This window comes from Arvicola amphibius, chromosome 3 (genome assembly GCF_903992535.2).
Source record: "Arvicola amphibius chromosome 3, mArvAmp1.2, whole genome shotgun sequence".
NCBI lineage: Eukaryota > Metazoa > Chordata > Mammalia > Rodentia > Cricetidae > Arvicola > Arvicola amphibius.
In genome coordinates, this window is record NC_052049.1 from 45,374,284 (window position 1) to 45,402,184 (window position 27,901).

A 27,901-nucleotide genomic window follows, 5' to 3' on the forward strand; every position below is an offset into this window, starting at 1 on the left:
TTGAGGCAAAAATATTGATTTTGAGGCAAAAGAGAGGCTAGGACTAACCCCTGCGAACACTTCTCAGTCATCCAAAGGTTCCCCTAGGTGACAGATGGGCAAGCTCCAGCAAATCAAAGCAGCTCTGAGACCCTTTCAAAGCTCGGCGTATTTCAAAGCCTTTGAGCATCAAACCCAGGTGATTCTTTCACAAACATACCCGGGAAGGGGTGGGGGCAAGCCTGCGGGTTGTTTACCCTGAATAGTATCTTTGTTTAGACTCCTGATCATGCTACACATGTTTCAAGAATTAATATTTTCCAAAGTGGGGCCTTTTTATCTTTTCAGTCACACACACAGTGGGTTCTCTAGGACTGAAGGCAAGGAGGGAGGAAGGCCATCAAGGCTTGCCTTCCTTCTCTCGCTCAATCTCTTCTTCTGTCTTATCTGCAATACATGTTTATCCATGGTTAGCAGATTTGCATGAAGGAATGAGTGTCCTTCGCAGCTGTAGAGGAAGGGCTTAGTTGCGTGTTTTCCACATTTGATGTATTTAAAGGCACTCTTCCTTTTGAAGGTTGCCAAGAGCAGGGTAGCAGTGAGTTATGGCACCCCTTTGTCTAGTTCAAAAACACTAGTGACTCTTTCAAAGAAGTTTTCCATCTAGTCCACAAGATGCGAATATGGATAAGTCCCTGGAATTGGCGTGGGGACTCCCACCCCCGATTCCACCAGGCACTCATTTGAGTCACAATAGAAGAGCTGGAGCCAATAAGGTAAATGCAGGCTGACAAGTGACTTATTTGACTTAATATGGAAAAATATAAAATAATGGGAACTAGGTCAAGAGTGGTAAAAGGGATTAGGGCTTAAGTGGAGACAGGCTTCCAGACAATGAAGGGAAGAGATCCTGGCAATAATGGTGTCCATAAACTTGACCCATCAGCTCCGTGTGTGGCAGCCAAAGGAATCCTTGGAGGGATCAGTGTTACAAAAATGGAAAGGAGGAAGGCTCTTCAGGTACTTGTGGAGCTGATGGCCCAGGAGGACAGGAAGGTGTGCAGGAGGCAAGGCTTCACAGTGATGGAAGATCAGAGAGCCTCTTCTCCATCCCACCCGCCGCTGGCTAGCTTTACACCCGAAATAATTACACGGAAACTGTATTCTTTTAAAACACTGCCTGGCCCATTATCTGTAGCCTCTTATAGGCTAATTCTCACATCTTCCTTTAATCCATATTTAGTCTGTGTAGCACCACGAGGTGTGGCTTACCAGGAGAGATCTTAACCTGCGTCCATCTCGGAGAGGAGCAGCATGGAGACTCCTATGGCGACTGCCTGAAGCGTCTCTCCCACTCTACTTCCTTGTTCCCACAATTCTGTTCTGTCTACTCCACCTACCTAACTCTCTGTCTCTTAAAGGGCCAAGGCAGTTTTCTTTATTAATTAACCAATGAAAGAAACATAGACAGATAACTCTCCTCCATCATTTCCCCTTTTTCTGTTTAAACAAAAAAGAAAGGCTTCAACTTTAACATAGCAAAATTACATATAACAAAACAGTTATCAAGCAAGTATTACAGTTACAATATTTAAATCTATTTTATCTTTTATCATAACTAAGGAAAGCTATAACTATCTATTTATTCTTCAACTCCATCAAAGACTCCAGAAGGATATAATGCTACCTAAGTAAACAAGAAATAAGTAACTTATAAAACTCTAGAAATGACAGAGACAACTCGCTGCCTGGACAGTCACCCAAAGTTCCTCTGTACCGTTGGGGCATCCATCTTCAGCCTACAGGCCCATAGTATCCAGCAGACATTTCCATGAAGCAGGAAATTCCAAAGACAGTTCAGTCACTTTCTGCTGTGTCCTGCAGAACGTCTTGCAGACTCTTTCATGAATCTGAACCCCGAAAGACCATCTCACCTTTAGGCAAGTTCAGCAGTCCTCTCTCTGCGGGTTCTTTGTGTCCAGTTTATGGAACAGTCCAGGCAAGAGCAGTTTCTTGCCCAAATGGCTAACAAACTCCATAAGTAGCCTCTTCGATGCCCATCTTCCTCTCGAAGTAGACTGGTGCTACCAGGAGCAGACATGTCTCATTGTCATGAAAAACCCTAAGTTATTAAAAACATTAAATGCCATATTCTGCAGTCTTTGAAAGATATGAAGAATGTCTATCTAACTGAAATATATCTCTACATATCTAGAAAATCTAATAACATGACTACAAGCTTAACTATTATCAATGATTATCCATTAACAACCTATATTTCCTAATTATACATTACAGTTTTTAAAATGAACTACACAATCAAAATAGCTTAATCAAGATCAGAAATACATATACATATAACAAATTGTCCTTAAAATCTATACCAATGCAAATTATTCATATCTATATCATCTCCCCCTTTAAATGTAAAAGAACATTTATAAGCAATATTTGGGAAAATGGGCGCAGTTATTTCTCTCCAAACTGCTTCCTGCTGAATGGGGGCGCTGTTATTTAGGTCTTTTATGGTATAACCTGTGTGCTAGGTTCCTCTCAGTTGGCAGTTGAGTGAAGTAATTTTTTGAAGATGTTCACAGCAACCTTTCAGGAGGGCGTGGTCTATCATACCATATTGGGATAGAAGCAATCCACAGAGTCTCGTCCTCTGTGAAAACAAAAGAAGAAACTCTTTTCCAAAGCATCATGTTCTTAGATCCAAATCCTGAAGTCATACCGTTAAGATGTCCATTCTGGTCTAGCCTGGCAGCCCATATAATGAAATGTCTCTCTGTACTTAGCTCCTTTACAGTCAAAAAAATCAAAGAAAACACAACAAAATACATAATCCAGACTCTCTGTGAATTTTCCATTTTTACGTGGCTTATTTTCACTCTATCACTTTACTTTATTCTGTCTCTTTAAAGACTTTAACCTTTTTTTTAAGGCATTAACTTTATTCTCTATATTTTCTTTTTCTCTCTTTTAAACCTACGTGAGCCATTTAAAGGCCTTCTATGTCTGAATCTTTTCTATTGTGAATCTGTAATTTTTTACTATCCAGGAGCACTTCTTAAAAGGTTAACCACTTCTTAAAAACTTAAGTTGCGCCAGGTAGGGGTAATACGGTACTGCCTGTTTACAGCCAAGTCCAAACCTTAACTGCGCTGTTATCATGGTAATTACGATAGTTCCTGCCTGAGGTCAGCACAATTCAGCGTGGCGGAGCAGAGCCGGAGCCACTCCTGCCTCAGAGCATGGTCTCAGAGAACCTTCTTTCCGATCCCCAGCGGGCACACAAACATCCAGTCCATAAAAGCCACTGAAATGCTTTATAGCCAGAGTTTGCACTGGCGGCACAGCGCAGGAAGCTTTTTTTTTTTTTTTTTTTTTTTTTTTTTTTTTTTTTTTTTGTGCCGCTATTGCGGAAACAGGAGATCTCTCTACAGCATGTCCAGGCAAACAGCAAAAAGCCGTGTTAAACTCTCTCTCTCCTTTATTTAAAGCTTTTTCAGGTTAAAAACCTGAGTGGATTTAGTCACCACGTTGGAGCGCCAATCTGTAGTGTGAAGCGGCGGGGCTGCGTCCCGAAACAGAAAAAGGGGAAATGATGGAGGAGAGTTATCTGTCTATGTTTCTTTCATTGGTTAATTAATAAAGAAAACTGCCTTGGCCCTTTAAGAACAGAAAATTAGGTAGGTGGAGTAGACAGAACAGAATTGTGGGAACAAGGAAGTAGAGTTAGGGAGAGACGCTTCAGGCAGTCGCGTGGTGAGTCTCCATGCTGCTCCTCTCCGAGATGGACGCAGGTTAAGATCTCTCCTGGTAAGCCACAACTCGTGGTGCTACCCAAATTACTAAATATGGGTTAAAGGAAGATGTGAGAATTAACCAATAAGAGGCTGAAACTATGGGCCAGGCAGTGTTTTAAAAGAATACAGTTTCCGTGTAATTATTTCGGGTGTAAAGCTAGCCGGCAGCCGGGTGGCGGGACGCAGCCCCGCCGCTTCTCACTACAGCCAGAAGACTGGAACATAGAAAGAAAGTGAACACAGGGAAGCAACTAGGAACATCGCGAGAGGGTGGGCATGAGACATGCTGTCACGAGGATCCAACTGGAGGTTTAGGTACCATCACCCATGAAATCGTTGGGTGCTCTGATTTGACTCATGTGCTCCTTGTGTCCTGCCTGTCACTGCTAATTTATATTGATCTCTTTGAAACTGGAGTCCAGGAAAGGGCCAACAATTTAGTATTGGACCCCTATATACACCTTAATACCCTACTAAGAACAGAAAACCCAGTAGTGCCCAGATGCGACAGTCTCTTGGACTGCACTGGTTCTCCAAAGCTTCCCAGGCTTTTCTATTATTTAACCAGGACACACAAGACTCGGCTTTCAGCGTGGAGCTGAGTGCCATTCAAGGTTCTCCGAACTTCAGTAGCAATGTTTCTCTCTCTCTCTCTCTCTCTCTCTCTCTCTCTCTCTCTCTCTCTCTCTCGGAAGGTGTGTGTGTGTGTGTTTACTTGCAAACATGTATGATGCTTGGACATACATTATGGACACATGCTTATGCAGGAAATCTAGATGGGCCCTTTTCTTGGCTACTTGCTTGCTGTATGTGCACGGGGGTGTCCTATTAAAGTGCTAGTTTTAGTTAGAATTGCTGTGGGAAAAGGGCACTGGATAACACAAGGACAATGATAGGCTTACCTTAGACATGATGAGTCTGGCATCTGGATTTAAATGTATCTCTTCCTCAGTGTCTGAAGCCAGCATGATATCTCAGAGGGAATCAGAAAAGCAGAGTCCGGAGGGTGCCTGCGACCAGTTGGTTCTTGGTAGGGTTGAGTCAAAGTTCTGAGACCTCGTGAGTATGGCATCAATCAGTATAGACCATGACTCAGACAGGTCCATGCTAATGGTGGGAGACTAACTCTCGGTCACCAGCGGCACTGATTCTATTCGGTACACTGAGGGTGGGGAGTTGAGGTTGGGGACAGCCCCATGAAGAGATGCTAAGGGCATACTAGCAATAGTATCCAATGGCTGTATTGGATGAGCAGGCGATGAAGCAGGAGACATGCTGGTTTCTGGCTTGGGCTGTGAGACACTCACATTCATCAGGATAGGAAGATCAGAGGGTAAGGAGCCCGAGGACATCCGTCTAGACTTGTTTTATCTCCTAACCGTTGTACACTATATTTTGTGATGTAGTTTATAACGCATCTTCTTTTTATTGCCTGTGTTCTCTCCCTAGACAGACCCCGATTCTTCTGAGGCTCTGGAGCACAGTAACCAATACGGTTAATCCCCAGCATCTTTAAGTCATTATCACACTTCGAGGGGTCACACTACCAAACACAGGAATATGAGGCTTAGCCCCAAGCTAAACCCAATGAGCAGCTGTAAGCCGTATCATTTGTACTGTTGAGTGGGGCAGGACCTTTGAACTGGGACATGACTTCCCCCTGAAACTTTTTCTCTGAGGGGAGTTAAACCCTTAAGGTGACCTGGCCCTTCTGGGAGGCAGGCTCACACCTCATGTTGGACAGCAAGAGACTGAAGGGCATTGTTGTGATAACCCATAATTTGGGGACCTGTTCTCTCTCTTGTTCTGCAGAACCCCATAAATTCTTCAAAGAGAGCAAGTAATTCCCTCCGGATAAAGAGAACCTTCTGCATTCTTGAAATAAACGAAGGCGAAATGTACAGAGATTTCTGAGAAAAGCCAGTGTGGTGTGAGCATGACCCCTGTGTGTTACTATGCAGTGGAGTAGCCTTTGTCCCCTCCCCTGAATGCTGTTCTTTGCTCTCAAGTTAACTCATGCACTGGATTCAATCCAAGTACATTTTGTTTCTTGACTTGCGGCCAGACTTCTCGAAGTTCGAGTTGCTGTCTCTTCTCTGCTCCAGTCTTTCCCCAGGCCCTGTCTCTCATCATATGATCCTTTCAACTTCGCCATGGGCTTGGGCTGATAGTGAGGAGAACCCTTGCCTTAGGTAAGTGACCCCATAGACTCCTCTGGGATCAGCCAGCCCTACAGCCTGCATCAGTCTGCTCGGCCGGCCTGCTCCGAAGGCAGCTGAGGTAGAGCACTTCTGAACTCTGCCCCTTGCAAATGCTTTCCAGATGTGTGAATCCCTGCCTCCCGACTCACTCTGACTGTAGCCCTGCCAACATACATCTGCAGATTCTGAGCACACAGGAACTTGAAAGAGGATCTTTGACAGCATCTGCTGCCTTTCCCTAGCTCTAACTCTTGGTCTTCTCAGACACTGCCTTTTATTTCATCTCCTCCCCTAAATAAACCCATGAAAGAACGGCTGTATGGCCCTTCTTTGTTCATGGAGGCTGGTGTGTCCCTTTTACCCCAGAGCCCATCCTTGGTCCTTGGGACAGTTGACTGGAAACATCACCAGAAACATTAAGGAAAATTCTGGACTCCCCAGAGGAGGACAAGCTGAGATTTCCCTGCTGGGTTGGTGGCAGTCCTCAAACTGAAAGGAGCCTCCTCAGGTGAGGAGACCAACACAGAGCCTAAAGAGAGAACACCCAAGTGTTCATGAAGAGTGGCCTGCTGTGCCCTCTTGAAGGGAGGCGGGACCCCTGGTGAAGGGATAGGAAAGACACTCTTCTTCTCCACAGACAAATACATCTGGCTTCTAGAAAACTGAAAGTACTTGTGTGTGGAGTGAGTTCTTTGCTTTCCTCAACCCTGTGGCGTGGCAGCCATGGATTGAGAGGGTAGCAAAGGACTCTTTTCAGAATCTGAACCCAAGGGGGAGAAAAGAGCCAGGGACCCTTTCTGTGCCATAGCAGATGTTTCCTGGTGCCGTTCCTCCCCCTAGGGAGTCATGTGACTGCTGGGTAAAAGTAGATGCTTGACTTTAATTTTGCCTTTGATCTTTAAATTGTTTTTATTATTTTTATCCTCTCATACATTTCATCCTGACTGCAGTTTTCCCTTCCTCCCCTCACCCTAATCTCTCCCATGACACCTCCCTTCACCCCCAGATCTGCCCCCTCCACTTCCCCTCAGAAAAGAGCAGCTCCCCAAGGGGCTTCAACCAAACACAGCATCATGTGCTACAATAAGATCAGGCCGAAGGCTGGATGAGACAACCTAGCGGGAGGGGAAAACGTGCCACAAGCAGGGAAAGAGTCAGTGACAGCCCCGCTCCAACTGTTAGGAACCTCAGAAGAATGCTAAGTTCCTCAGTCATAACATATATGCAGAGGGCCTAGGTCAGACCCCTACAGGCTCCCTAATTGCTGTGAGGCCCTGTGAGTACCAATCAATTGATTTTGTGGGCCATGTTCTCCTGGTGTCCCTGACCCCTCTGGCTCCTCCCTTCCTCCCCCTTTTCAGCAGGGCTCCCTGAGCTCCATCTAATGTGTGGCTGTGGGACCTGCATCTGCTCCCACAGTTGCTGGATTAAGTCTCTCTGGCCTCTTTGATGAGGAGTCTGCTGGGCTCTGGTTCCATCACACTCTGCAGGCAGGACAAACTGTATGTCAAGGCTTTTGTGGCAGGGCTGGTGTCCCAATCCCTCTACTTGAGGCCTTCCCTGATCACAGGAGATTCACCCTTGGTCTTTACAGACCTTAAATGTCCTGCTCCATTGGAAGTGGGTATAAACTCCAGGAGAAGCGAAGTTGACAAAGTGTGAAAAGGGACAGAGAGAAGGGTCTTTAGGCTTAGTGTCTGAGAGGCAAATAGTTTTGAGGGAGAAGTTTCCTCCTATCTGGGGCCTGTAGCCCAGCCAGAGAGGTCCACTTGAGTTTATAAAGCTAGCTACCTTAAAATGCCATTAGTTTAACAACAGGGACAATGTGGCCTGACAGGTGACCTTTTGCTTCATCCTCTGATTTGCAGGGCACTTTAAATGGGTAACAATTATACCCTGCCTTAGTGGTCCTTGTCCCCAGGGTGTTGCTTCAGAAATCTACTGTTTAAAACAAAGAAACAACAAACAAACAAGCTACAAAACCAAACCAAACCAAACCAAAACAAAACAAAACAAACCAAAACAAACCTTCAGCTTCCTCCTTCAAGCTTTGCAAGTACAAAGGGATGACTGGAGCTAGCTATGCTTGGGGTCTTTCTCTCCCTCCACTGCTTCCCTGAGAGCTAACCCAAAGCTTTGGGAGCAGTCCTGCCACCATGCCAGCAACTTCCTGGAGAAGAAAAGAATCTGCCCCTCCGTAGAAGGAAGGATGGGCCTGGAGTAAGACAGTCTTTACGGCAGCAGGATGATTTAAGCACTGGTTGCCTTGCAAGCTCAGTTACTCTCACAGCCCCTTAAAGAGGAGAATCCAAACCGATTTCCAAGGAGCATGGGTGATGATTAAAAATAATCCTGGGCTGGTGAGTCATATCTGGACTGAGAGGAAATACAAGTGAAGGAGGAGGGACTAGGGAGATGGCTTAGCAGTTAAGACCACTTGCTTCTCTTGCTGAGGACCTGGGTTTGATTCCCAGCACCTGCATGGTGGGCCACTGCATTTTTAGCTGTAGTTCTAGGTGCTCTTAGGCTCTCTCTGGCGTCTTCGGACACCAGACATAAACATGGTGAAGAGATAATAATAATAGTCACAATCAAAAGGAAACAAGTGAACCATGCGCTCCTTCTGAAGATGTCAAGCTTTGACCTTCCCCAACGGTGGTCATTTTAGGAGGGTGCCCATGGCCCTGGAAGCTATGGATAGAGAGTTGTCCCAAGAAGCATGGTCTCCCTTGAGAAGGCTAGCCTTTGTTCTGGGGAGAAGCTGGTGGTAGATGGCTGTGTGTTGAGAGGATGCAAATTGTAAGACAAAGATGTATCGGGTGCTGAGTTTATTCCAGGTGTTGTGATGCTGATCCCGATGCACTGGCCTTTTACGGTACCAGGACTTTGTTTCTAATCTGGCAGCTAGTCTCTTTGCAGTTAGAGTGCGTTCTCCTCTTCCCTCCAGTCTTTTCAGCCAATGCAATACGGCAACATTGAAGGTGTACCACGTCCTTGCTCAGGTCATCAAACATTGTGACTCCTGTCTTTCACACAATCATATTGTGACTTTGATGGAGCAAGTGGCTGTGGCGAGAAATGGAGGGCAGCTTTGGCTAGCAAATAACAAAAGCCTCTGATCAAATGTTCCAATAGCCTTTGAGGGACTTAACCTTGCAAGCAAGCTCCTGAGTGGACTGGGAAACCACCTATCTTCTTCCACTGGCTGAGACTTCAGCCTCCTCTGATACCTTGGCTGCTGCTTTAGGGGTGGTGGCAGCAGCATGCGACAGAGTTCTGCCTAAGCTGTATCCAGATTCCCAACTCAGAGAAATAGAGATAGCAGTTATATGCCATTTCAAGGTGATGGAATTTAGGATTATTTGCTACCAGTAAACAACAGTCCTACTTTGCCAGGTATTGCTCCAGTTTCAGAACCCAAAGTCACAAGTTTCAGTAAACTAAGTTGCGGACAAACTAAAGCAGGTGCCACCATATTTGTGGAAACTAATGGGGTATATTCATGTGTCATTTCTCCTTTAAACTTGGAAATTTTAAGTGTGTGTGTGTGTGTGTGTGTGTGTGTGTGTGTATAAGTGTACATGAGCACAGGTACCCACCGAGGCCAAGGAGAGGGGGTTTATATCCCCAGGAGCTGGAGCGGCAGGTGGTGTGAGCTTCCTGATGTGGGTGTTTGTTGCTCTGTAGGAGCAGCAAACAATTTTAAGTGCTGAGCCATCTCTCCATTCCTTCAAATGTCTCTCTCTCTCACATTTCTAGTAGTGGGGATTTTGAGTCTATGTGGAAAGGTTTTCTACAATTCTTCTAGTTACTCTGCTCCCCAGATTGCTGTGTCCTTGCCATTTCTAGGAGTGGACAGCAAGGGAATGAAGAAATGTTAGACACAGGGACATATAGCAAGGATAGGATTAAGTGCATAGGGCTTTCTGATGGAGAAACTGTAGAATCCCGGAAGCTCAGTGTGTTTATAATGTATGGTTGAACAGAGAGGGGGGGTTATCGCATATAACTGAATTGAGCAAGGGTTTATGGTATATAGCTGAGTAAAAAGGCAGGTCTAGCTAATCTTTACAGGGACAGTTCTTGTAGGAGAGCAGTCTTCAGGATCTACAGATAGGGGTGGGCGGAAGGTTGATAGACTTTTTCTGCACACACTGCCAACATCTGCATATGAGCCAGAGGGAAGGCTTAGCTGTTTTTCCTATGGATCTGAGGTTAAGGTCCTCGGCGTGGCTGTGGCCATGTTAACAACATGCATTCATGGAGGACCTCACACACCCAGGGTTTACTCTGCTCCCCACAATAGACGTTGTTGCAGCGTTTTGTTCTCCCAAATTCACGATGAGCATGCCTGTTTCTTGGTGGTCTCTTAATGTTTGTATTCATTTCCTATTTATTTGATAACTGAAGCAATTGCATCTTTTATCACGTGTAATATGTAAGCTGTAAATCATGTGTAAATGTAAGCCGACTCCAATTCTCAGAGATGCTGAGAAATATGTTTAATTATCAGCATAGTTTACATCTGTAGAATAAAGTAGCACTATTTTTCTTATTATTGTTCCGCTCGCTACATTTAGGGAAAGAACTGACCCTAACTAAGTATAATCAGACTGTCATGGTGGAAGAAGGTGTGTGCATGTGCAGCCTCTGCCTTTCTTCCCTGTGCATTGATTCATATAAATGAGGGAACTGTTGTTCTCTTGTGAGTAGAATTAGCCTCCAGGGGCTTGGTGCTGGCTTAGAGCATCAAAGGAGCAAATGAATAGACAGAGAAAAGAAAGGTTGGCTTGGACCCTGTTGACTGCTCTCAGGACTTGTCAAATTCAGATGGTTACTTTATCAAGCAGGTGACTAAAAGATGTGCACATGTCCAGGTTATTGGAGATACCAAATCAATTGTCACCTGTGGGCCCATGTGTTTGACACTTGTCACCACCTGGTTTGGAAGGCTGCCGAAAAATCGGGAGGTTGAGCCTTAAGTCAAGGTCAGAGGGCTTCCTCTATCACTCTTGACCTTATTTTTTTTAAAGACTTATTGATTTTATTTTATCTGTATGATTGTTTTGCCTGCATGTAGGTGTGTAAGTGCACCATGTATTTGTCTGGCATGCACAGAAGAAGTCATGAGATCTCTTGGTGCTATGGAACTGGAGTTACAGGCAGCTGTGAGTCACCATGGAGGTACTGGGGACCCAACCTAGGTCCTCTACAAGAAAAGCAAGTGCTCTTAGATGCTGAACCATCTCTCTAATCAGCTTGAGTTTTCCTTTTAAGAAGCATTATGGGAAAGAAAGAAACTCAAGAATCAAGCTAGGTTTGAAGTCTGCATCTGGGAAATGCTCGGCCTCAGGCCTCTGCCTAGAAAGGCTGTGGTCTTAGAGTTTAGAGATCCTCAAACGGTCCCCTCGGGACCCTGTGGGAAGTGGTGTGGACAGGGGCTTCGTGAGTAGGCACAGAGCCAGGCAGCTCTAGACGCACAGTCATCATTGGCATTGGCTGTTGTTTCTGTGCCTCTCATAACCCAAGAGCCTCTTCCAGAACTTTCATCACTCTTTCTCATGCTCCTCCATACACCTGCTCTGTCTCTAATGTCCAGTAAGTATTCCTAGCTTCATGGTTTCTCCTTTCATCTGGGTGGCACTTTTTTTTTTCTCTTTTTAGTTTAAGGGCTTGCGCTTCTCTGTTTTATAGAGTTATTTATGTCTTTCACAGTGATCTGGGGGGAAAGATGTCCATATTCTTTGGAACGTCTAAAAATCAGTCACAACAAAATGAAAAAATTGCAGGGCCGAATGAGGCAACACCTTTAATGCTCTTTGAGCCTGTTGGGGGTTAACACCAGAGTCTGGGGGACAGGGGCAATTTGTCTGTTAAGGTAACCCTTCCCTGACTTGGAACAAATAACAAAGGCAGGTACTCCCTTTACATGACTCAGGGGATAGAGAGAGACGTGACCTATACATTGTCTGACTGCCTGTTTTCAGTCTAACTGAAAGAGAAAACAGAGATTAGCAAATCAAAATGAAAGACATCTCCTATGAGATCAGCAAATTCGTTCTCTGGAAAGCTAACCCAGAGGAAAACTGATGCTATCAGCAACTCCTCATTCTTAACTTTCTCTAGTTTCAGTATCATTTTTATAAAGTTAATTAGATCTTGGAGTAAGCTGGGAATTGCTTTCAGTTATGGGTCTACAGAAATGCAATATGAAGTTGGATTGACAAAACGAGGCCTGCTTTTTTTTATGCATGCAAAACAGGCGAGGAGGCCAGGACTGTTCCCGCGGCTCCACGTTACTTCGTTGGTCACTTTTACTCTCCCATCCTTAATGCACTCCCTCTGGGTCCAAGGATGCCTTATTGCAGAGAGGTAACGACTGGAAGAGTAGCCCTCCCTTCTGTCGATGAAGATAACTGGATGACAGATGGGAGATGGTTGCAGACATCTTCAAGCCATTAAAACCATCCAGTTATTTGGAGAACCTGTGGCCAAAACACTTGCCAACAATTTGACTGTTGATCTCAGGGTTTAAGTTATGTCCCTGGAGCAGGGTGGGTCTGTTACTAATGAGGGACCCAGACTGGCTGTTAGATGAGTAGGTAGCAGCGTCTGCTGCCAGCCCTGTGGCTGTCAGCAGTCTCAGGCTTGTGGCCGCATAATCATAGAAGCACATCTCCATGTCACCTTGCTTCTCTGGGACCTCAGACATCCTTAGAATAGGACGCATGTGATCATGTCAAGCCCCTCCTCTCCAGATGCTAAGTTTATTTTCTTCCTCCGCTGTCCAAAGCACACTCCCCGCACTCCAGCTGTGTAACCCAACACTCGTAGCCTCCGGAGGGGAGGACCCCAGCATGTCTTCATGGAGCCACTGTTCTGTTCACTGCCTATTGGAAGCAACTTGTCTCTTGAGTTACCTTGACTGGCATCTCTAGTGCTTCTTTTTTACTGCTGACCATCTAAGGCTAATTGGTTTTTCTTACAGACACGAAAAAATAATTGTACAAATCTTATTGATATCCAATAGCTCTGAATTTAATCTTCTCTTATACCTTACAGAAATCAGGAGTCAAGCTCCTCTGACTTGATAGCTTTTATTCTGTGTTTTGCTGTCATTTTCCCTGAAATAGATACATGAGGGAGAAAATAGCTTACAAGGAAAAATATACAGTGTGTGTGTGTGTGTGTGTGTGTGTGTGTGTGTGTGTGTGTAGAGGCTCATGGGGTAATTAGCCACTTGCAATTAATTTTCTCGTTTTTGGCACGCAATTCTATAAATAAATGAGAAGCATTTATAGTTTTGCATGCCAGCACCTTCCTGTCACCTCACATGTTCCTGTATGCCCTTTCTAATCAATCTTTTCTCTCCACCAAGTGTCCAGAGCCCGTGGACCTGATTCCACTTCATTGAGAGGAAAGCGCTTCAGCTGCTTTCATACGTCATAAAACGGGCTCCCACAGAGGGGTGCTGTGCTTGCTTCTCTCTCTTTGAAAGCTGTGCACTGCCTGTAATAAATGGTTCATCCCCTCCTTCTGCTGAGCCACAGTTCTCGCTATGTGTGGACCACACTTTATTTCTCAGTTTGTTTTCTCACATGGGTTGTTTCTAATTCCTGACTGTGCTACAAACATTCACAAACAATTTTTATGGGGACACACATTTTAATTTTTTTCATGATTTTCTAGGAATTCCTGTTTCTTGACTGTCTTCAGCTCCCTTATATACGTCTGTTTGCCGGAATCACAGTGTTTTGACTGTAGTTGCTTTATAGAAAGACTTGATATTGGATAGTCATGATCCTCTACCTTTTTAATCTTTTTTTGCAAGTGTTTGACTACTTCAGGTTCTCTCTTTTCTTTTTCTTCTTTCTTTTTTTTTTCTGGGAGGGAAGCTTTACTTGGAACATCAGAAACACATTCCCCAGGTCAGGAAAAGAGGTCAAAGGTCAAAGGTGAGGAGGCCAAACCTGGAGGAATGAGGGGGAGATGTGTGAAGGGGACATTATAGGGAATTTCATTCACGCAGGGAGATGCACACGGGACAAGGTTGTTGGAACGCAAGTGAGGCCGTCACAGTATCTCGGGGGGGCGGGGGGAGGGCAGATTTACAGCTGGCACAGCAGGCAGGAATCGTAGCTGCATGTAGGAGTAAGGCCCCCGCTGGCGCCTGTGGACACCAGCAGGTTGCAACCGTGACTGAAGCTCTTGTCACACTCCAGATGCTCCTGGGGGGGCTGATATCTGTTGTCCTGTCCTGCTGTGTGTGACCAGGTGGCAGTGCAGATTGGACATCAGTAGGGACGATTGCCAATGCAACTATGGCAGTGGTGAGCCAAGTTGGAGCTGGCTGTTGCAGAAGCCGTGACCACAGGTGTCACAATCATGTGGATGTGTTGGTGGATGTGATAGGCATTCTGGCTAAAGCCCTCATGGCTCCAGCTGCATTTGCAGCCCCACCCCTACTCCCCTGGCTTTGCAGGGTGGAAGCTTTGCCTACATCGGGCACAATGGTAAGGTCACAGGTCACTGTAGGTCAACAGGTGGCTAGTGAGGCCCGTGCGTCTCCCCAAGAGTTTGCTGCACTGGGGGACAGGCATGGAGCTTCTTACCTGTGGTCAGCTGCTGGGGGTGACTAGCTGGGAACTTTGGATGAAGCAGTCTCTACAGGTCTGACAGGAAAGGGGTTGTTCACTAGTATGGACTCAGCTGAGGGTCACCAGGTGTTTGCTGCATCAGAAGGCCTTGTCATAGTCACCACACACATAAGGCTTGCTTTCCTGGAAGGACCGAAGGCTGCCAGGTTCCTCCAAGGACTGATGGTTCTTACCCTTGTCCTACCCACAGATGATGCATTAAGTTGGAGCACCATTGGAAGGTCTGTCATCAGTGGAAGCAGAGGGCAACTGCCATCTCTGGCCCTTCTGTCTGATCTTCTGGGTCTAGCATCACAGTTTATTCCAGGGCAGGTGCCGGCAGGTGTTTCATGAGGCTGGAGTGACACTGGAAGCCCTGGTCACAGTCAGCCCATCGGAAGGTGTCCTCAGAGGATAGCATCAGCAAGGGCTTTGCCACAGGTGAGCTCTGGCTGAAGCGGTGGCTGCAGAGATGACAGGTGCGTGGCCACAAGGGCAACTCGAAGATGGAGCTGAGTGTGACAGTCTTCCTGTACCACACACTCACTGGAAGGAAGAAGAACCTGGGGGAGAGCACAGCTGGTGGGCACTGAGGTGGGACAGCTGAGGGAAGTTCAGGCCACACTCTGCATGAGTGAACGGCACCTCTGCCTGGGACTCTGGTGCTATTCTGACCACAGCTTCACTGCCCTAGTGTCTGTATAGGAAGAGGCTCTCCCAAGACTCCAGGACTCTGTATGGGACTCTTCTGGGATGACAGGCCAGGTAGTTGCTTTAACTTCTCAACTTTAAGTTCCTCATTCTCTGCATTCTGCTCCCAGATCCAAGAAGGTTTAGCACACCAAGTCTTCTCGGAGATATCCTCAAAGGTAAGGGACTCTTTTAACAACCATCAACTCTTGATTTCTGGAATTCTCCTCCAGCCATAAGGGACCATGGGAGGGATGACTTTCTAGGAGGCACTGGCTACCTTCTGGGGATCTGGCCTCAATGGCCACTTTGAACTTGAGGCAAGTCTCCAATCCTTGGGTTCAGCCATCATGGTGGACATGGACTGAAATGTGGGTAATTCATTCAATGGATGCAGGGCTGGAGTCTCTTCTAAGGGCAGTTCCCTTTAGGGGCTTTGCCTTGGGACCTGGGAAAAGCTACCTTGTTCCTCTGAGATGAAGTCAGCAAGGGGACCATTCTCGCTAGCACAGAAGCTAAAATTCAGTGGCCCCGCTAGTGGTATTTCTGTGCTCAGGCTCTGGCAGTGTGCTAGCTCTTCTCCATCCCTGATTGGTTGGCTCCACAGGTGGGTCAGCACACTGGGGTAGCCTGATAGGAACTGATCTAGACTCCACTTTCTGGAGTTCAGAGCCAGCTTCAGCCAGTGGTGACAGAGTCCCTGAAGCTCGCTCAGCGATGCCCAAGGCCCATGTCCTCCTGACACTAGGAACATCTGAAGACCTTGAGAACCACCTCAGGCCAAGGCCTGGCCTCTGCTAGTCTAGAATCCTCCTAGTCAACTATCTCATCTTTGTCCAGTTCTACTCCCCTGAGATGCTCTTGTTCCAAGGCATCTGAGACTGGTTCTGCTAGCATCTTTTGTATCTCCTGCAACTGAACCAACTCTCAAGTCCCCTTTCTCAGTTTCTCACACACCTGTGGAGTCCATAGGCTGACATGTCTGGGGTTCCTGGGAAAAATCCAGAACAAGAGCCAGCATAGGCCAGCTAGGGTAAGGACTGCAGGAAAATGGAACAGAAGAGGGCCTTTGTTTTTCCATTTAACTTTCATAGTTGGTTTGTCAGTTTCTTCCCAATAGCCTTCTGGAATTTTTATTGGGTTTTTAGTTAAATTATAGGTGAATATGGAAAGAATCAGCATCCTAACAATATTGAGTCTTCTAATTTCTGGACATGCTGTAGACTGCCATTCAGTTAGGTATTTTGTAAGTCTTCTTTAACAATTAATTGTAAGCATTTTTATTATTTGTACATGGACATTATAATAAGGTATTAATCTTATAAACCTCATCAAATTTACTTATTAGTTGCAGACTATTGTAATTGGAGGCTGTTCGTTCATTCCCGGCCACTCTGACTTAAAATAATCACACAGAAACTATATTATTTGCAATACTGTTTGACTAATAGCTTAAGTGTATTTCTGAATAACTCTTATATCTTAAGTTAACCCATTTCTATTAATCTTTGTATTGCCATGTGGCTGTGGCTTGCCAGCAAGCTTCTGATGTTGTCTGTCTCCAGAGCTACATGGCTTCTCACTGACTCTGCCTACTTTCTTCCAGCATTCAGTTTTGTTTTCCTGCTTAGCTCTATTCTGCCCTATCACAGGCATTGATAATTGATTATTCATTAATCAATAAAAGCAACACATATACAGAAGGATTTCCCACATCAGACTATAATTTTTTTGAGAAGTTTAGAAAAGATTCTTTATGAAGGTAAAAACACTTTCTTTCTATATAAGCAGTCTTATTTCTAGCTTTCCATTATAAATACTTTCTATATCTTTGCCACCTCATCGCACCAGCTGAATCATCCAGTAAGGTGTGGAATACAAGAGGCGACAGGGACATACTTTCTCTGTGCCCAACTTTGGGAAGAAAGTCTTATCTTTTCAATATTGAGTATGTTAACAGCTGTATATTTCTTTTTTGTTTTTGCTTTTAGAGACATGGTTTCTCTATAGCTTTAGAGCCTGTCCTGGAACTCACTCTGAAGGCCAGGCTGACCTCAAACTCACAGAGATCTGCCTGTCTCTGCCTCTTGAGTGCTGGAACTAAAGGCTTACATCACCATTGCCTGGATTAACTGTAGTTTTCTATAAATAGCTTCTACTACTATCAGCCACATGGTGATACAAAGATTAATAGAAATGGGTTAATTTACGATATGAGTTATCCAGAAATATGCTTAAGCTATTGGCCAAACAGTATTCCAAGTCTACCAAGTGGCTAAGATAAATAAATGTGGTACTTGATTAGTTTTGTCTGTACAGTTGTTGAGGTGATGCAGTCATGTTGGATGGCTTGTTGATTTCTATGATTGCATGTATTGATTTTTGCAGGTTAGACCACTCTGTGTGATGCTGGGCTGTGTCTCACAGGGCAATGATGCCTTGTATTCCTACAATGCTAGTTCAGTCTGTTAAGGATTTTGCATTTTAACAACAGCATCAAGAGGGTATTCCTCTGTAGTTTTGTTATAATACCTAATAATCTGATAATAATGATGTGTTTAGTATCAGAATAATTATATTATTTATATTTTTCTTCTTTATATTTTTGGTTCTACTTATTTCTGAAGTTTATATACAATATAGTTATATATAACTCGAGTTGCTAAAAATCTTTTTTCTTTTCAGGTTTGTATTTGTATGATCAGTTTCCCTTTTTTTCTTCTTTAATGCTGATTTGGAATCAACTAAACCCAGAAGGAGCCTTGTTTCAAGTGCATCTTCCCTGTTGCCCCTTTCCTCATCTTTCCCCCTCTTTGTGTCCTTCCCACTCCACCATCAGTTTCTTTCTCTTTCCCTCTTTCCAGAAACAAGATCCAGTCAAGTGATAATCTTTCATCTTAGCGGAATTTGCTTTCAAACTGGAATTATCTTTTAGAGTTATTCAGGGAGAGGTTTTTTGTTTGGTTTGGTTTCTGTTGTTGTATTTTTCCCCTAATGATAAAGGTTCCATAAGAAAGCATTTTCATTAAAGAAACTAATCCCTGACTGGGTGATGGTGGCACACACCTTTAGTCCCAGCTTGTGGAAGGTACAGGCAGGTGGATCTTGTGAGTTTGAGGACAGCCTGGTCTACAGAGTGAGTTCCAGGACAGCCAGGTAGAGAAACACTGTCTTGAAAAACAAAAAAACAAAACAAAACAAAATGAAAACAGAAAGAAAGAAAGAAAAAGAAAAATCCCATTTTATGTTATTTTTTTTTTTGATGTTGCTAAGACAGGAATGTCAGCTCACTGATGTCCATTCCAGTTGGCTCACTGGACAAAGACGTGGTGCTCTTCTTAATAGTTATGTTATCAACTATGATTGTGAGCTTGCACTGATACGCAAAGGCAAGGGTTGCTGACTTGGATGGAGATCTTCTGTGCCTTTATCATCGTGTAGGTAAAATTGTAAACGAGTTCACATTTTAAAAAGTCTTCATCTGTCTGAACTTCTCTTTTGTCTTTTCTGAAGTTAAAAGCAGAAGCCTCCTAAGATCTAGCTGGGAAGTTTCTAATGTTGACTTCATTTCCTGTACTTGACACAGGCTTATACTAACTCAAACCCAGATGACCTTCTCCTCAGATATCTTCCCAAGGACTCTGACCTCCCCTGGAAGGAGGTCCTGGACATCAATGTGGAGGTATAAATGAACGGGATTCTTTCTCATTTCTGTCTACCTTTCTTTCTTCCTTCATGGCCTACCCCTGCTCCTGCTGTGTGGGGCCCTTGTGTTTTCTTTAGGATCCTGAACAACTTGAAAGCTAGATGATCCCAAGAAATATCCTATCTTGCACATCCGTACTTCTTCCAGCTTTGCTTGAAGGTCAGGTGAGAGCGGGGGCAGCCAGGAAATTTCAACATAGAAGAAAATGTTTCAATAGAAGATTTCCTGAGCAGATAACACAAGGAGCAGGCAAAGTCACAGTTAGACAATCTCGGCCCAGGTGTGGAGGTGAAAAAACGTGAAGACTTTGTGTCGAATCAAGATGTGGTGGCATCCATGGCTGTGTTTGCTCCTTTACTTCCCAATCATCACTCTTCGGGCTGCTAAGTCCAGAAGCACCAAATATGCAGATGCAAAACCAGAGATCCAACCACAGGCACTGTGGAGAATGATTTTAATATGGAACCTCCCCCCCCCCATGCACATGGGGCAGCCACAACAAAGGGGCTGTGAACAATGCCAATTGTGCTGACTCCCTAGCCCACAGATATGTGGTCCCTCAGATGCGTGTCAACAAAGGGCTGAATCGGACTTGGTGTTGGCAAACAAGCCTGCATTGTCTTTGCTCTTCCAAAAATATCCTATAAACTCTTCAAAGCCCTGAGCGCTGGGGTATAAACCCTGCATGGCAAGTCAGTAGAAATATACCAATCTCCCTAACATCTACACTTGCCCAGCCCTTGATCTGAACAAGACCCAAACAGGCATCATTCAAACCTTTAATACAAATAAAAAGAAATTCATCCAGGAAAGATCTCGCCAGTAAGGCGAGTTTAGAGGTCTCTCCTGGGAGGCGTGTGGAATGTCTGACAGACTACTCAGCCGAGTGCCCCTAGCATGGCCCATTTTTCTTCCTCCTTCCTTACCATTTAGCTGATGTAATTACAGCCTTGTGTGATGACAGTCTGTTATTTACCATGAGATAATAGGGTGGCCCCAGCAACAGGGACGCGGTGACTGCAAGTGCACAGATCACTGAGTTTAATGGCTGCATGACCTTGGAAATTATAAGGGGTCAGAATTGCATGACAAGGCTACTTATCTCAGGTCTGAGCATCCGAGAGTAACAGGGACACAGGGTGCTCTGCCTTCCCAGTCTCTTCTGGAGGAAAACACTGTAGTCCTGGGAAAATGCATCAGGAATGTTCCTTGTACTTTTATGTTTTTCTTTACAGTGTACAGGGGATCCAACTTCAGACCTGTTCATGCTAGGCAAGTACTGTACTCCCAAGTAAAATTCCTGATCTTTCTTTCTTTCTTTCTTTCTTTCTTCCTTCCTTCCTTCCTTCCTTCCTTCCTTCCTTCCTTCCTTCCTTCTCTCTCTCCCCTCCCCCCCGCCTCTCTGTTTTTCTTTCTTTCAATCTAGAGACAGGGCTCATTTAGGCCATTCTGGTTGGACTTTTAGTTACAACCTACCTACCCTTCCTGCCAATATCCCTAGTACTTGGAGGAGAAGCCTGTGCCCGCAGGCCTGAAACACCCTCTTTTTCTCTCTTTTACCCTATACTTCTGGAGAGGGAGGAACAACTTTTCTTACTCAGGCTTTGCGGGGTCTCTTAAATATTGAATTTTTCCAACATAGCACACAGTCAACCGGGGACATGTCAGTAGGGCTATGTTCCAGTCTAATTTTATTTCTGGGTACAGAAGTATTTGAATTTTTGTATTTTCTAAATGTGATGAAATATTATTTCACTAATCCTGTCATTAATATATATGAATGACATAATATACTATATATAATTATATATCTATAGCTATTATTCTTAACCCATGGGCCAGACCGAACTAAACTGCAGGCTATACTCAACTATGGTCTGCAGGACTTGCTGGAGAGGACCTGAGTGTGCCACCACAATTTGGAAATAAAGTTCCTTCAGGCTTCCATTCAGAGGTGAAGGTCAGGTGTGGAGCAGCAACCAGGCTCTGGGCAGAGACCAGGGCTGCATTAGCAGCCAGGCCCCATCTCTGATTTTCCTTAGTGAAGGAAGACAGAAGACAACCATCTTGTTAATGTGCGGAGGTTTCTCCTCCATCTTGGTTTTCTTGTCCTCTCCAGGACTGTTTTTGTTTGCCTTAGCTCAGTATAGGAACAAAGCAATGACGACCAACAACTTCTTTTCTCATCCCTAGTCCAGTTTTGAGACGTCTTCCTCCTTAACCACCTGCTCTGAGAGTCTGTTGGTTCTGAAGTTTGTAGTGGTTTCAAGGGAAGAGAACCTTGGGATGTGACGAGTCACTGAGTGCCAACGTGCCAAAGGACATTGTACATTGGGATGAGCAGCCGAAGACAAGCTTTGTCTTGTCCATTTCTCTGCTTCGAAATTAAAAATCAACAACAATAAAAATCCTCTTTCCCTGCTATCTTTTGGTGTCATTGGTGACATTACGCTTTTGTGAACGGTGCAACATAAGAAATCCTTTTGAACATCTGTGTGTCAGGCATGGCTCTGCACGTGAGAATATAATACGCTCTTGGAATCAGATCCTTGTAAGACTCGAACCACAACTCAAGATCGATTTATTTATTTAGTTTTGCCTAGGGTTGGACGACTTTCTTTCTCTTACCCTTGCTCTGATGATTTCAGGCCCCGTGACCTCAAATGAAAGAGTAGTAGGGGCAGGGGTAAGACAAAGGGAGAGCAGGACACAAGTGACATCCTCCTGTCACTGCCCGTACCGAGCCTGCCCTTTCTGAGGCTGCACAACATGCTACCAGCCTTTGGAGGAGACCATGGCTTCTCCAGCAGCCAGGCTCCATTTCTGATTTTCTTTGGCGAGTGAAGACGGAGAATAACGGTTCTGCTCTGTTGGATGCACAGAGGTTTGGAGACGATCTTGGAGTGCAACCTATTCCATTATTAGACTGAATGCCCTTCATGTCAGTCTTCATCAAGATGTCACATGACCCCTGGAAAGGCTCAACAGTTTTATTGGTCGTGGGCAACACTTTTGTAAGCAGGCAAGCATAGCCTTATCCTCAGCCTTCACTGCAGAGATGCATCACAGGGCCCAGGGCCAAGCCCCCAAAGACAGTCTAGCCTGGATAATATCCACTGTTCCTGGTTCATCCAATGGTGAGCTGCTCTTCTCTGCCCTGCTTGCTCAGAGGTGGATGGAGACAGCACAGCATTGTGCAGGTTTCCCTGGCTACAGGGAGGGAGTGTATGTGTGGTTCCGGAGTTCCTAACAGAATTTGCTTTTCTTACATCATTTTTATCTTCTGCTGTGACACAATGCTCGCCGACATGGAGAGACTTGGAAATGTAGGAGCTGCAGCGACAGCTGCTTTTTGTCTTTGTGACATCTTGTCTTTATCTTTACGGTTTTGCCTCCATCCCTCTTTCCTCTTCTCCAACCCACATGTACAAACAGACATACATGTGGATACACACAGGCACCATACACAATTTTCAATGTAAGACCAAGAACTCATCAGGATTGTCACATCAAATTGCACAAAGTGTGACTGTATAAAATACACAGGGGAGCCTGGTGGCGGTGGCGCACGCCTTCAATTCCAGCCCTCAGGAGGCAGAGGCAGGGAGATCTCTGTAAGTTTGAGGCCAGCCTGGTCTACAAGAGCTAGGTCCAGGATAGGCTCCAAAGCTACAGAGAAACCCTGTCTCGAAAAAAATAAACAAAACAAAAGTAAAAAAGACAGGTGATCAGAAGGACAATGCACCCTCAAGTCCTGGGTCTTGTCCCTTTTGTTTGCTTTCCTTTATTAATCCCAACAATGGCTTTCAGTTATACACTCTGTGCCACTCTTTAAACCAAATATACAGTGGTTGGTTCCACGTAAAAACCGTAAAAACCATTCATTTATTATCTCAAAGCTGTCTGATTCCCATGTGCACCCATGCCACTGAGCTAAAGGTAATGGATTGCACAAAGAGAGAGAGAGAGAGAGAGAGAGAGAGAGAGAGAGAGAGAGAGAGAGAGAGAGAGAGAGAGAGAGAGAGAGAGAAGAAAGATTTACTACTTGCTGTGCCCTCCTTAGGCGTGTGATCTCTGGCACCTCCATGACCTTCTCTGGGACCGACCTGACTGAATGCCTCGTGCTGTCTCTTGTTCTGAGAAGCTAAGAATTGCATGTGAAGAGAACGTGTCCAGGATAACTTGCATGAGTGTCAGGCATAATGCCGGGAGGGATGTGCTAGTGGTGGCCGCGCTACCAGAGGGAAGAGTGAAAGGAGGGAATGAGATGTCATCCACATGACACGAGGAGAAAGCATCCCTGGGTCACCCTGGGCAAGTGGCTGAATCATTGAGTGTCTCGGTTTCCTCATTTCTTTCCAAATGGGGGTTATTTGGAATTCTTACTGTTTGCTAATAACTTCTCTGTTTTTCAAAGTCATCTCATTTGTGTGCATTTTTAACTCTATGTGAGAGGCCTGTGGAAAGGTCAACACATTTGTCTAATTTGTCTAAGTCCTTTGGTAGTTGGCTGCACTGTCAACAGCCATCAGTGAGGAGTTTTGGACTAGGGCCCAAATCTATTTGGATCAACTTTCAGATTGATCATTTGGGATCTTCTCAACACTAAGCACACTTATAGGTACTATAATGATGACCTTCCTAATTATATTTGTTCATACAGAAGGATCCCATTGTAAGCACAACATGAGCTGGACTTAAGAAATATATCACTGAAAAAGAAAAAAAATATATACCGTTGTGTTTCCTATAATGGGCATAATAAACCCTTAGAAGCATTGTGTGTGACAAGGAGACACATTGTGGTTACACACGGCCTAAGTGGCTGGCTCCTTCATCAAGCTTGCTGCTAACCCTTCTGGATGAACTCTAGTATGAAACAGCAATTTCTTTATTCCTCATGCCAGAAGAAGTTTTCAGGGTTCTTGCCATATTGTGCATTGAAAGCCTTCATTAGCAATGCAAGCCCTTCAGAAGGTAATGAATGACTCATACAAATCTAGAAATAGCACTATGGAAAATTGCTTTTATGTAATCTTTCTCAGAGTGTTACTCTGTGAATGCTTATCATCCCAGCAGAAACAAGTGGGAAAGATCACATCTTGTTGGGGACTCTGGGGACACGCTGTGTCTCAGAGTCACGCCATGGCCTCCTGGGCTTCTAGAAACCACTAGAAACTTGAGAGCATTTTAAGTACAACAGGGGAGTGAGTAAGTGAGGGACCAATCTGCGAGATCCATCTCTGGTTTCAGTGTGGGCATTTAGCACATGGGCTCCAATCAGGAAAGGCATTTTGTATGTTTTTTGTTTTGTTTTTTTTTTTTGTCCAAAATTAAATCTTAAATGTTTCTAAGTTGTGGCAAAGTATACTTAACATAAAATTAAACAGTTCAGTTAGGTAAAACAGACATATGTTTGCGCAACCATCACCAGCAATCCAACCATCCATCTCCGGATCTTTCCATCTTCCTAATCCAAAACTCTATACCTATTAACCAGTAACTCCTCTCCCACTTCTGCTTTTCTGGAAACTACCACTCTACTTCCTGTTTGTGGGATTTTGACTCTTTCAGGCGTCTCAGGTAAGCAAAGTCATCTAGTATTTGTCTTTTTGTGATTAGCTTGCTTTGCTTTGAAAATCATGTCCAAGGTTCAATTATCTTATATCATGTGTCAGGACTGAATACTGTTCTAAGGGTGGACAGCATTTTCTTACATATAGGGACCACATATTATTTACTCATTCATCCATTTCATGGACACTCGAGTTGCTCCTACCTTTCAGATAGTTATGAAAAATGATGCTGAAAATATGAGTGTTTTTAAGGAAACCTTTTTAATTGTTTCCTATTCTCATAGGTTTATGGCCACTGGCGTGGTGAACAGTAAGTTCTTAATGTTAAAAGGGAAGTCTCTGAAAGGAGAAAGGGCAGAAACAGGGATCACCCCCAAACCTAGGGTAGTTACCCAGGCAAGGTAGGGGAGGAGAAAGGGATGGGCCTGTTGTAAACGAAGGTGTACAACTGATGAGTTGAAGTAGGTTTTTGAGCACTCTCTGGAAGGATACAGCAGCTTGGAAAGGACTTTCAAAAGCGAGGGCAGGGCCTGTGGAGGTGGCTCATATAGGTAAGAATGCTTTCTCTGAAAGCGTGGGGAGCTGAGTATGGATCCCTGGTAGCCACATGCCATGGTGGCCATGATTGTGCATGTCTGTCATTGCAGCATTGGGATGGAGACAAACAGATCCCGAGAGTTCTCTGGCCAGCCATCTTAGCCCACACCCGTGAACTGCTAGTTTACGGAAAAACCCTGAGTCAGGCAATAAGGTGGAGAACAGTGAGGGAAGACAGCTGATGCCTTGCTCTGGTCAATGTGTAAGTGCATTCGAAGGGCATATGTGCACTGACACACTATGTGCTGACCCCCCCCCCCTTTCTCTCTCTCTTTCCCTCTCTCTCCCTCCTTTCCTCCTCCGTCCCTTCCTCCCTTCCTCTTTCTCCCTCTCTCTTCTTCCCTCCCCCCCCCTTCCCCTCCCCCCCCCCCCCCCTCTTTCTTTTTTTCTCTCTCCCTCCCTCCTCCTCTCTTTCTCTCTTTCTCTCTCTCCCTCCCTTCTTTCTCTCCCTCCCTTCTCTCTCTCTCTCTCTCTCTCTCTCTCTCTCTCTCTCTCTCTCTCTCTCTCTCTCTCGCACATACACACACACATACAAACACACACACACACACACACACACACACACACACACACTTGGGCCAGGGTCGGTGCTCCTGAGGAATGTTTAAAGAGAAACATACAGAGGAAGCCTATTGGCTGTTCCCTGTCCTCTCCATTGCTGGGTGAGCTCCTGCCATAACATTCTACTCCTTGCCTGGATATGGTCCAGCTACAATATGAGTATAAGAGCAAGAGACATTTGTATGATCTTAGAGAGTTCTGCCCGTGAAGCTGCTACGAAGCGGTGAGGAGCAATGCTTTTCTTTTAGCTTTCTGGATTCAGTGGCACTTAGGAGCCAACTCAGATGCTGGAACTCAACACGTGCTTCCTATAGGATCCCAGACGTGATTCCCAGAAGATATTGTGTACAACCCTTCTGCCTGGGAGGAACTATGGGTGAGAGTTCAGATGAAGTGGGAATGGGCCTGAAAGCCGTAATTGTAGCTTAGGACGGTTACTATACGTGTTTTGAGGTTGTCTCTGACATGGTCTTCCCTTGTTGGCACAGGTCCAGCTAACACTTTGGGGATCTGCCTCCTGCCACTGGCTCTGAGCAAGGACCAAAGCATGCTCGATAATGATTAGTCCTGGAACGATTAGCATCCCATGTACTTGGGTTTGAAAGGACTTATGTAACTGGTGTTCTACTTTTTCCTAGAATCTTTGCCTCTAAGGACTCGGTGTTGCAAAGCGAAGAAGAAAAGGGATCCAAGATCTAATGGTACATCGCAATATTTGATTAGCGCCCCTAGCCAACTGATAAACACAGATTCCATGCCCTGAAATCCTACAGGAGCACACCCAAAGACTTCCAGGGGCCTTTTTGCCACATAATTGTTGACCATTTGGGCCTGAATTTCAAGAGGACACATTAGTTAGCGGCAGGGGGTTGGTGTGTGGCCGGTGATGGGGCTTGGCCCCGTGACAACTTGGAAGACTTGCCACTGATTTAGAAAGAACAGCAACCCGTGTTCTGAAGAGAGAGGGGGTGGGAGGACAGAGCTCTCTTCAGAACACTAATGAGAATAAGATGAAACCACTTCAAAAAGAGGCCCAGTCAGTGGCAGAGAAGGGTGGCTGTCCATGTGGTTGGCTGATGGTTGACATCTCCACAGGGTCATGCCCCGTATCTAGAGCAGACTGACAGGGATCAGTGGGGGGGATCCCTTTGAGTGTCCAGGCAGCTGTCACCAGAACCCCCATGCAAACACAAATGTGTTTTTGTTTAGTTGTCCAGGTTTCTCAGCGTTTCCATCTGAGGCTCCATGAGGCTTCAGTAGTCACAGAAGATGCAGAATTTTGTGTATGTTGGATGTGAGATGTAAGTAAGGAGAGCAGACATTTCCTATAACGATTAGAAAATCTGAGGAAACATGGTGGCTTTAGGAATGGCATGTGGGGGGGACAATGGAGCTAGCCTTGGCTATATATCTGAATGAGGGTAACCTGAAATGAGGATGTGTTATTGTAACTGTCAGGCTTCCTACTTTCTCATTTCACAACAAGGTAGTAGTGAGGTGGAGGCCACTGGGTTAAATGTCCTCTACTCATGATCCAGAGAGACCTTAGGAGATTTTGCAAAGCCACTGAAGTAGATTGTAATATGCTGTACCTTCTTTAGAAAGACCCTTTCCACCACAGAAGAGGTTTACCGATTTTATCACTTTTCCACGAATGGTCACTGGCTGCCCAAATATCAAGAGCTCCTGGATTAGATTGATAAACATCTCTGCCTCTCACAAGCCGACTCTGTGACTCTGGTTATTCTGATGTGTTCTGAGGGGTAAGTTATGCAGGTGTTTGCCTAACTCTGCCCCGTTTGCATTGTAACCCGAGAGCTGTGACAGGTATGTGAGCGTCCCTGCCTCGTTCTCATTCTCTGAATCAGTTGGCCTTGAGCAAATCTCTTGAGCAAAACAACTGAGAACTAGGAAATTTGAGTCTTGAGTCTCTTTAGCGTCTGCCAGCCCTGACTCTGGCTGTCTGTCTACCCATGCAGGATCTCAGCCAGGCAGGTTGTGAGGCCCAAGAAGGCTTTTGTTCCTCGCTAGTCACTCATAGAGCCTTTAAAAAATGATTGTGTGCATGCTCTGTATGTGTGTGCATGCATGTGCATGTGTGCACGCATGGGTGTGAACATGCCAATGCAAACATGCAGAGGCCAGG

General features: G+C 45.1%; 1 long non-coding RNA gene across 3 annotated transcripts; it reads left to right on the forward strand.

Annotated features, from left to right (window-relative positions):
* The first annotated feature begins 5,848 nt into the window (after positions 1-5,848).
* LOC119809179 lies at positions 5,849-27,477 on the forward strand. 3 transcript variants are annotated; one of them, XR_005284636.2, is made up of 5 exons: positions 5,849-5,980; positions 14,837-15,066; positions 15,447-15,494; positions 26,394-26,456; positions 26,965-27,477. It is a non-coding gene; the product is annotated as an uncharacterized LOC119809179 (long non-coding RNA). The 3 variants fall into 3 exon arrangements; XR_005284634.2 differs by having other exon boundaries at positions 14,837-15,104; positions 26,394-27,477; XR_005284635.2 differs by having other exon boundaries at positions 26,394-27,477.
* The last annotated feature ends 424 nt before the right edge of the window (positions 27,478-27,901 follow it).